The following is an 11885-nucleotide window of genomic DNA, read 5'->3' on the forward strand; positions in this document are numbered from 1 at the left end:
TGAACAACAGCAAAAGATTTCAGGAATTCTCTAATCCAACTGCCCTATTATCCAAATGAATAAACTAAACCCTGGGACACCAAATGACTTGCCCATAGTCGCATCATGAGTCAGCAGCAGAGAGAGTGGACCTGGTTTCAGATATTCTGAAAGTTATCCTGATCTTTTATATCAAGATCTCCAGTACCTGTTATTAAAAAGGGTTGAAAAGAAGGGGGAAAGAAACAAATTATCATGGGAATTATGCAAATTCAATGATTTTAAAGGATTTCAATTTTATTTTATCAGGCCTCCTAGAAGGTATTGTTCTATCAACTTTTTCATCGTTAGTTTTTTTCTCGCTCTAGTCTGTAAACATTTTCCTTCTTTAACTTGCATCATCCCATTCAACTGCATCCCTAATGCAATTCTTTTCATTGTCAAACATTTTTTTAAAAATCTACATTCATTGTTTCCATTAGCAGATAACTCATCTATTCATCAGCATATTGCAATCTGGTTTCTATTAGTCTCACTCTTCAAAAGTAGAACTCAGCAAAATCACGTATTGAGAGATAGCAAATATTATTTTTATTGGAACTTGTATTATGCACTACTCATAGTCACAAGATATTTTGTGTATATTACTTAATTTATTCACCTAAAATAATTCAAGCACTATGTTCATTTTATCAAAGGAAAAACTGATGTTGAAATATTGAGTAGTATATTCATTATTGTTCACAGTTTGTGTAATTATATAGATCATTGCTGGGTATCATTATTGTTTATAAATTTATTTGTAACCTTCTTTCCTTCACATTACATTTTATAAAATACTTTTTCATAAATTCCCCAAGACTCAATGGATTCCTTATTCTAATATACCAAGTGTATTGTTACTAGCTGCTAAATCTAATAATCTCTTTTTCAATGATAATGTCCAAAGTCAAAAGTAGTCAAATAAAAATCAATTAGAAATCATCAACTCTTTTCCTGTTCTGGTAGAGAGTGGAATTTAAGAGTGTGAGCTGCAGTCCGACATACCGGAGTTTGAACTTCATCTCTAGTACTTAAGGGACATGTGCAGCAGGAAGCAAATTTAGCTGTTCTCTGCTTTATTTACCTCATTTGTAAATTTGAAACATGACATCACTTCAAAAGATTATTGGGAACTTGACACGAGATAAAGTATGTAAAGAACTCAGTACAGTGTCTAACATATAAGAACTGTTAATTTATACTTTACTCCCTCTACTGAAATGTTTACTTCATTTGTCTTCTCTAGTTTGGTTTTAAAATTCTAACTCTCTGATTACTCTTTCTCAGCCTCCTAGCCCTTTGTGGCTGATTCTTCTTTGTTATTATAATCCATATTTTTGCCTTTGACTTTTTCCTTCATCCTTCTGGCCGTTTTTCTTAGATGATTTTACTAAGTCCATGGTTTCACCTGCCACTTCTGTGTGTATAGAATTATCACATCTCTAATTATGACCTCTCTCCTGGGTATCTCTAAGCCCCTTTACAATTATTTCTCAAATAACACATGAAATTCAACAAGAAATATATGCCTTGTCACCTTTCCTCCATTAAAAAATATTCTCCCAATTTTCAAAAAATAGACAAAATAGGAACCATAGTCATCCAGGAATTTTCCAGTTCCTTACCTACTATCATCCAAACATACCAAGGGGAAACACACTCCTGACAACTTGGTTTTCTTCTCTGTTGTTATCTTGTTCCTATCAGTTCAGAATCCAATATTACTCTATAGAGCATGACAGTAGCTTACTACAGACTCAAAAAAAAAAAAAAAATAGAAATCTGTGATCAGGTAGAGGTACATTTCAATATGAAATTAATATTTTAGATCTATTTCTAGCTATTGTGATACATTAATTGTTGACTTATAAGTAGAAAGGCTTTCTACTGTAGTACATTGTTTTGCCACAATAGTTTAGTAATTATTTCTCTGAAGAAATACAGTAGTAGCAGATACTGGAATAATATCAAGATTGCAGAGCTCTAAATCTCTTAAAAAATGCTTTGTTACAAAAAAATGTACAACATTGTAATTATAATGTATTCTTGTAATAAAAGGCTATTGTATGTAATTGTCCAAGTGTCATAGTCTTATAGATCCACAAGAAAAAAGTATTTCTTTTTTGAGGTGACTAAATGATATTGTAACCTGTGGAATAACACAGTGAGAAGCAAATTAAGCTTTCTAAAGTCACAACTAAATTTGTAATAATATCGAATTAATAAATGCTTTTGTTACCTTATTTTTGCATTGCTTCAATTCTGTTGTTGCTTATTCAGTAAACTTCAAAGCATATGTAACATATATCTTCATATTTAGTTGTAAAAACATCAAAATATCTTAAATTGAAAATTATCAGAATGGTAATTCAATAAGAGATTAAAGGTAATATGTTATTACATATTTCAACATTTTGCTGATAGTGTAATAATTGTTGAAATGAGCTAAAATTTAATCCAAATCAAAAGACAGACACCAATACCTAAGCACAAAACACAAGACCTTCAGTGTCTTGATTTCTTTACTTCACTGCTGCATCTACTATTTCTAGCAGGTCCATAGAAGTTTGTAAACCCACATATACCTAAAATTTCTTTGGCAATAAAATGTTTTTCTTTCCAGAAAGCACCCTTTGAAATGATTTTAACACACCAGAGAGCACTTCTATCCATTCCCAGAAGAAATTCAACATCTTCTTCAAGACTTTATGATCCTCATATTATTTGCTATTGAGCAGACAATAAGAAGCTATTCTGAAATGTAATGCGTGCTTCAGGTTTTTGTTTGTTTGTTTGTTTGCTTTTCCTCACTAGGCTAAAGCTATAAATAGAAAGCTCAAAATTTTACATTTATATCTTGTTCAGAGCAGATGTACATTTTAATGTAGGCAACCTGAAATTCATCTGCTATTTATTTGAGACCCTATACAAAGAGCTCTTTAATGTTTAGAGTTACTAAAATATGAAGCTTGCTTGGCAGACTGAGGAAATAGAATTTTTATCATCTCAGAATATGGGTAAAACATCCAAAATACTTTGTCCTTTTTTTGGCTAGCAGCCTTGTAAGGTAACAGATGTAGTATGATATTTAAAAATCTGAAGAGAATGAGCAATTAAAATGATTATTTTAAAAACAGCACTGTCAGTACTGTTTGTTGTTAATATGTCTATATGTTTGTGTAAATACATATATAAAATGATATATGTGTAATACATATCATAAAATACATGCATATGCAATTTATAATTTGTGTGTATATATTTGTACACAAATATATATTTACTGAGAACATGCTCAATAGCTGCACTCACTTATGGATGTGTATTAGAAAAGAGTGAAACTGTTTCTCAAGAAGCCATGTGTTTATTGGATTTTAACGCAATAGATATTTGGAATAATGATTCTAAAATAAAATCATAAGCTTAGAATTTGAAACAAGAATGGAGGCCATAAAATGACATCAGATGTTTTCTAAATGAATATTAATGATAAAAAGATGGTTTGCAATGCTGGCTCTGCAGTCAGTTTATCTGGATTTAAATCTCAATTCCACCATTTACCAGCTGTTGGGTTTTGGATGAGCTACTTAAACTTTCTTCTAAAATTATTCTAAGTGTTCAGATCTAATTCGGTATTTCTTTGTGGGTGTAAGAGAGGTCTACATGTTTTAATCTCTTACAGACAGTAGGAATGGGAGGGATGTGATGAGTTCTGGCCAGTAAGCTGTGAGTGGAAGCAATGTGTGCCCAGTTTGGGTAGGCCATTTCATAGCTGCTATGAGCTCTCCATGTTTACTCCTTCCTTCCACAGTGACACTGAAAGCTAAGAATTGGATAAGAGGAGTCACAAGCAATGGTCTTTCTTAATTTATGAAGCAAAGGGGTATATATGGCTTATTGTTCTGCAGGCCGTATAAAAAGCATGACACCAGCATCCAATTCGTGAGGGTTTCAGGTTACTTCCACTCCCGGTGGAAGGTGAAGGGGTGCCAGAACATGCAGAGATTACGTGGTGAAAGAGATCAGCCTGATTCTTGAGTGAAAATATATGGAGAATAACAATAAACATCTAATATGAGTAAGAAATAAATCTTGATTGTGTTAAACTGCTGAGAGTTTGGAATTAATTTATAACTTTGCCTAATGTACTCACTGTGTACTATAGTTTGGGTGTTGGTAGCCCAAATTGCCTGTTGAAATTTGATCCCCATGTTGGAGGTGGAGCCTAAGGGGAGATTTCTAGGTCCTAAGGGAAGATTCCTCATGAATGACTTCTCAGGGTAATGAGTTAGTTCTTGCTCTTGCTCACAAGAGTTAATTGCTAAAAAGAGCTTGATACCTCTTTCTTTCTCTTGCTTCTTCTCTTGCCATGTGATCGCTGCACACACTGGCTCCCCTTCACCTTCCACCATAGATGGAAGCAGCCTGAAGCCTTCACTAGAAGCTGAGGCTGGTGCCACGCTTCTTGTACAATCTGCAGAAACATAGGCCAAATATACCTCTTTTCTTTATAAGTTACCCAGTCTCGGATATTCCTTTAAGATAATAAAAATAATATAAGATCTGTGCCTTGATTTTCCCATCTATAACTGGGATAATAACAGTACCTAGTTAGTTGGATGGTCGTCAGCAAAATTTTATTGAACTAAGGGATTAACATAGCTTTGTAATTCCTATTAATAAAAGTAGTTTATATATCTTTTACTTAATTGATTTTAAATTCTAAAACATTTCATGTGTCATAAAGTCCAACAATATACACTGAGTTCACACTTTCTGCAATGCCTACCATCTCAAGTTAAAAAAAAAAAGTCTCAAATATTGCCTTAATATAAAATGGCTCGAATAAGACATATAATATTTTTGTCATATAAAATATTGTATATTGACAGCAATATCCCAGTGGCTGATTTATTGATAGTGTCTTTGACCTTTAGAATCATTTTTTTTCTATTATATATAAGGAAATACAAACTAGGTAACAGGAAGAAATGAGAAAATGTAGAGAGAGACAATAGTGAAGATTGGTCGACATTGGAGTACAAAAGATTACTGCAGGATTCTTCTATGAGGCTGATTACAGCAGCTTTATCTTATCAAGCTTTGGCATTGAAGACCATGTGAATTCATCTACAACCCTGGTAGTGAAATAAGAACTTTTTTTGTTTCTGAAATTTTAAGCTCTTTACGGACACACTTTTTACTTAATCTGCATGACATCAGAGAAAGGTATTATTTTCTATACTTTACAGATAATGAAAATATACCACAAACCACAGGAAGAATAGAGAGTCACTGTTTATCCAAAGGCATTGACTCCATGGGGAAAACAACTCTGAGGTCTTCGTTTCCATTCAGTTGTTCATTTATTGCTAACTCTCACATTGTAAGCAAGAGACAAATATGAAAAGAACAATTTTTCAAGGCAGACAAAAGAAAATATTTTCTCTGGAGGAGCAAAGAATTTTTACATTATTTTCATTTTGCTAAACTTTAGGGAACAATTTGACCAAAGAAAGAAGAAAAAGTGGATTAGCAGATCTCATGGACCAACAGTCTCTGGATGGTAGGAGATCCATTCAGCAGAAATAAAAATGAGAATACAATGTTTCTGATGTATTTAATTTGGAGAAAAACATTTTTCATGTTCTTTCAATAAACAAAGTTAATCACATTACATTTTACCTCTGGTAAAAGAATATTAATTAAATTGATTATGCTCACATTAGAGAACAATTTAACATATCATAGTCAAATAACATTTATGTTTATATTCATTATTACAAGCATTAAAAGGAAATAAATAGTGTTGTGGCAAATACTACTTAAACAGGCAGAGTCTCCTATATCCGGAAATTTATCATCTATACTGCTAGAGAGAGTTAAGGATATTTTAATGGTATTTAATTAACTAAAATTTAAGAGATTATTGCTTTCAGCCATTTAAAAATTATTAATTGAACATTGACTACATGCTTGGTCTGTGTTTACCGTTATCCATTAAGAGCTTGTTATTTAATTGGGGAAATCCAAGTCAAGATACAGTGAATATCCAAGAAACTTATCAAACATTTGAATAAAAATAATGGCACCCATATTTTATGGTGTATTTATAGTATTATTCATAAAACAATAAGAAAAACTATTAATATCCACCTCCAAAAACATGGAAGAAATTTCCCATTTTCAAAATTATTAATATTCCCATCAAATAAATGCTATTTGGAACTATCTTGTTGGAAATACTTACAGTGCTATTATAAATAACTAGAATTTCTGGAGGTATTGCTTTACATATACTAGAAAGTCTTAAAATTTTACAGTCCAGTTAAAACATATATTCAATATCTAGTAATTCATGCTAAATTATCACAAATATTTCCAAAGATGTGGATAAAATAAGCCTCACTGAAAATATATTTATATAAAATATTGAAACAAGTAAAATGTTCATATCCACATTACAAACTGATACGAGGAAATTCTGTTCTGTCCAAAAATGATACAGAACAATATGTAAAGACATACAAAATGATTATAACTTAAAACATAAATGAGATGATTTTTAAAATCTCTAAATTCAGTAAAAACCCAGAGAAATCAAACTCAGTGCGGATAAAGGCACCAAAAAAATAGAATGAATAAAGTCACATACACTAGACTATAAAGAAAAATAATGTTTTGGAAAAGCTATCCACACAATACAAGAAATTTTAATTGAAGAAAAATTCACTGGAAAAGGTACAGAAATAGCAACAATTATATAGTGTACATGAAATAAAAAGAACCATGGTTTACTTTGAATGAAAATGAATGATTGGAAGGAGAAGAAAAGGGGAGACTATAATTAAGATTATTACAGCTAGCATTTATTGAACCTTACTCTGCAGCAAGAATTGTGGTAAACACTTTAAATATACTTACTCATTTAAATACCTACCACTATTCATTGAGGTAGGTAAGTACTTCTAATCCTGTTTAACAGGACAAAGTGCAGGGAAATGGTTGACTGAGAGTTCTGGAGGCAACTTGCCTTCTTTCCCATCTCAGCTCCTTTACTATTGGCTGTGAAAGCTTATCAAGTTACATAGCTGCTGTATGACTCATACTAAAATAAAGACAATAACAGTACCTAGCTCAACAACTGCTATAAAAATTAAATAACTTAACACATATAATGTTATGATACTCTCTAGCAAATGGTAAATGCTATAAAATTTTAATTTTTTTAAAAAAATTTTGTATATAATTATTACAGGTACATAATAGTTGCATATATTTATGCAGCATATGTGATGTTTTTATACAGGCATGTAATGTGTAACAATCAAAACAGGGTAATTGGGATATAAATTGATTCTTAAAAATTCTAAGTAATGCTCAAGGTAACACTACTAGTAAATAAATTGCAGAATGGGGACTTGAAGCTAGATCTGTGTGATCACAAAGCCTGGGCTCATAAGTACCATGCTGTCTCCTTGGTTCATACCCACAGGCTACAGTGAAATGCCTTCTCATACCTTGGAAATAAGGGAAAATGTCTTTTCCTCTGATTTGATACACAATCAGAACAGAAGCAGGAAAGAGCTCTTTGAAGAAGAGAATGGTTTTGAGACCTCAGGCTTCCCACACCCTGAGAAAGGTTCTGTGTTTGTAAAGAAATGTGTGTTAATCAGCAGAGACTTACCAGCTTTTGAAACCAAAAGAAGAGCATCCCAGAGAAAGTATGCATGGAAGCACCGAGAAGCACAGAGGGAATCAAAGCCAAATGGCTGTATGTATCCCATCTCCATTGGCTGAATCCTTCGAGGCTTCAGCCTGCTGTGAAGAAACATTTCATTCATTCTACAGTTTGATTCACCTGGTTCTTCTTTGGCTTCTCACTATGATCTATCTTCAGAAAAAAGTGCAGTGACCATGCCACATGAATATGGAAGTCTTTGTAACACATTTTCATTATATTTTCATGCTCATTGATTTTCTTAACCAATCTTGGTAATATGAATAATTTAAGTTGACTGCATATTTTATTGTTTAAACCACAGTACTTTAAGAGTAAAAAAGAGCCCAAACAATGCCATGAGAAAACAGGCTGAAAACAAACTCTCATGGGAAATTTGGGGCTTATTGTCAGGCTAGGTCAATATGACTTAATGCCTGAGATTTTAAAATATTCTCTCTATCCTCACTCCTTTCCCAAATTCAGTTTTTCAACATATAGACTGTATAGCCTAATACACTCAGGGTAATTGTTCTTGAATTAAGGTAATGCTTGATATGATTTGAATGATGGCTGTGTGATCCTGGATAAGGTACATAATGCTTGAAGCTATAATTTCCCCAGTTTTCAATTACAAATAATGATACACACACACATATTTACATATGTATACATACACATACACATAAATATGTTAGTCCAGTGAATACTCAAAAACTGGTAGCTGTTATTATATCTCATAACTTTAATGCAACTCTCTGAGGCCACTTGTGATTCAGGCAGTTGACTTTTCTCAGGCAACAGTGCACCGTTCCACTGTGTGCTTTTTTCAAACTTCTACATCTGCTATGTTCTAAGAACAGTCAGTCCTCTATGTATTAATATGGTGAGAACAAAGCCACGTACCTCAGTTCTGCCTTCCACCAACAGTTGGCAATAGTAGTTGGTTTCATAATAATTTGGATGTATAACTAAATATACTTGTGAACTACCTTTAAGTAGATAAAAAGTTTGTAAGTATGGATGTTTCTGTTTTACGCTAGAAGCATTGTCATATGTAGATTGTCTGACTGGGAACAGGCTGTTTGTGGAAGAGGGAATAAAAATCCTTAAGGATGAGATTTCACCTAGGGAAAAATAACTTTTCAACTGTAGATGATGTTTCCTAATTACAGGAAATTTTGAGGATGCATAAAATTTGAAGGCATTGGGAGTGCAATTAGAAGGCCTAAATACAGAAGTGGATGACTAGAATTCCAATAAAAGGACTCCCCAGTGAGTGATCATAGAAAAAACCAGAAATGACCTTTGGAGAAACCTATAGTTAAAAAGTGATACAAGGAGCAAGAAAATCCGACAAAGACAAAAATAGGACAGAGATGTAAGGTACAAAACACTATTAAGTGTAGTGTCACTGAAGTCAGGGAAAGTGGACAATGAATGTGCAAAGGACTTGTAAGAAAAGCAGTAACAAGAAGAGTGTGGCACCTTCTCTGTTGTTACGACCCTTTTTTAGTGTCTGGTAACTTCTGAGAAATGTGGCATTCATTTGCCAAAATCTATTGGAGGGAAAATATAACATTGAGTCAAGATTTCTACTATTTGGTGATGTATGGTTTTAATTGATAAGTGAAAACCTCTTTTTTTTGCTGAGAAGCTCACTGATACCTTGATTATGATATTAAGGAGGTTTATTGTAGACTGTGTGTAATACCTCAGAGAGCCTGTGGCAGTGATGCAGATTTGAAGGATCCATGGCTAGCCTAATTGAGGTTTTCTTAAATATTATATGACTGTGTGGAGATGGCATCTTGAATCAACCAGGATCCAGAAATCCTACAGAAATGCTTAAATAGTCACACTCACAGCTAGTAAGGATACTTGAGGTCTCTCAGCTTTAGGACTGGTGTATATTATGTGCAAAATGCCTTTTATAATCATTGCTGAATAGTTTAGCAAGCTCTGGCAGGACTCTAATAAATGTGGATTTTTTTTGGAGAGGTATTGAAATACAAAGTGGCAGTAATTGTGCTTTTTTTTTTTAAGAAAGCACAACATGTATATCCATATTTAGAATAAGAATAGTTACTCCTATATAGAATATATGCCATGTTGGCCAGGAGTATATGCCATGCTTATGGCACATTTTTAAAAGTTTTAATTCTTTTTATTTAAATAAAAATACCATAAAAGATATTGTTTTCCATGGAAATCTGCCAATTTCTTTTTCTCTTCTAGCTTTTTTTGTCCTTTGCCTACGTGACTGTTAAATTGCACAAAATCTAAATTCTTATCTACATTTGTTTTACATTTTGAATTCTAAAAGAACATGAATATTTAAAACAAGTTTTAATAAACTTTTATCATTAGAAACCAATTATTATTCATATTTCATTTAAATCTAGTTAATGCAGAATGTATTCATAAAGAGAAGCAATCCACAAAAAAACTGCTATTACTGTATTCTAAATAAACTTGATATCAACTGGACCAAATTTTAATATTATCTACAATTAAGAAATGGTGAGCCTTTAGGATATTTACAATTTCATTATCAAGAAGCAAATTCTTTTCTCCAAGTAAATGTTTTATTGCCATATAATTCTAAATTGCTTATACAAATTCTGTTACAAAACCCACATCCTTTTCTTGATAATTCAAATAATTTGGAAAAAACAGAGTACTCACTGTTTCAGAAATATCGCTTATGTACATTTTTATTGAAGTTTATAATTGTTTAATTTTTCCAGATGTTTAGTAGTTTTGAAATGGTTCTATTACTATCAGATTATATGCATTATTTATAATGTGTACATATTCATTATTCAGCATATGTTCTTGCTTCAGTTAATGTTAGAATATCCCCTATATTTGTTTTTAAGGGGCTCACCAGCATTATAATAAACTAACTCAGATTTTCCTTGTTCCTCCTAACTTAGCCACTTCCAAAGCTGTGTGACCGCAAGCAACCTACTTAACTTCTAAAAGCCTTCTATTTCTCATCTGTAAAATGCAGTCATCATTAACTTGCAGAGACTTTGTGAATGTCTACAGAGACAATGTAATGTCCACCATGCACTTGGTGAAAGTTAGGTGCTGAATATTGCTGGCTGTTAGCAGTAAATGAAATTGAGGTCAGCAAACTCTGTTCTCCTTCTAAAAAGATACCAAGAAAGAAGTAGCTAGTAATCGTAGCTTTTCCTATTTTCATCATGAAAATATTGACTACATACATCATTGACGAAGTCTTTTACTGACCCTATGATACTCACTCAATGCTTTGATATATGCCACACATGCTGAGATTAGAACATTCATGCAGTTTTCTAACAATCGCACTTTAGACTCACAGAGTCAGATAAAAAGAGATTTTATCAAGCCAGTCAAAAAATCTGTTGATCTGTATAAAAACATTACGTGAGCATAAATTTTCACTAAACTTTCCCATATGCAACACTTACATTTGTGAGAATGAAAAATAGGTATCTGAAGAAATAGATGATCGGTCTCCTAAAACAAAACTTAAAATTCTTTCTCTCCTTCAATAGATTTGTTTTGGCGCTGACCTAATTTCTATGCTAATTCATAGGGTTTACGACTGCTTTATTCTTTGCACAGCCTGTATTTTTTCCTTCTTTCAAATCTCCCAGGGACTGACTCCAGGAAGTAAGGCATATGCATCATCAATAAACCGCATTTAGTTAACTGTTCTTTATTCGGCAACTCCTGATCCACTTTGTGGATTTTCTATGCCCTTCATTTCTTTCCCTCCTCAATCCCACCACCTTTCTTTTGATGATTTCACTGCTCATTATCACCTCTACCAGAAGTGAGAAGAAAGAATGTGAAATTAAAATAAGTTGAAAATGACTTTTAAAATTCATTTTCAGGATAAGGAGGAAAAGTTGAAAATGTTAGCTAAAATTAGGCCTGGGGTTTTCTAATGACTTCATACAGTTATTTTTATCCCTGTTAAAGTGATGCTAATTGAGTTCTGAAATGAAAGGACCCTTCCACCCTATCTTATTCTTTCCTATTGGAATATATAGGGAAAGAGGAGAAATGTAAAATCTATTTACACAAAGTTTTCTAAAGCATAAAGTAGTCACTAGGACAGAATAATGCTTACAAATGTCCCATTTAT

General features: G+C 32.7%; 1 long non-coding RNA gene across 1 annotated transcript; it reads left to right on the plus strand.

Moving 5' to 3' along the window:
- Positions 1-4654: 4654 nt before the first annotated feature.
- LOC117063435 lies at positions 4655-7998 on the plus strand. Its single transcript, XR_004428926.1, has 2 exons — positions 4655-5250; positions 7701-7998. It is a non-coding gene; the product is annotated as an uncharacterized LOC117063435 (long non-coding RNA).
- The last annotated feature ends 3887 nt before the right edge of the window (positions 7999-11885 follow it).

Source organism: Trachypithecus francoisi, unplaced genomic scaffold (genome assembly GCF_009764315.1).
Source record: "Trachypithecus francoisi isolate TF-2019V2 unplaced genomic scaffold, Tfra_2.0 Lachesis_group18, whole genome shotgun sequence".
Taxonomy (NCBI): domain Eukaryota; kingdom Metazoa; phylum Chordata; class Mammalia; order Primates; family Cercopithecidae; genus Trachypithecus; species Trachypithecus francoisi.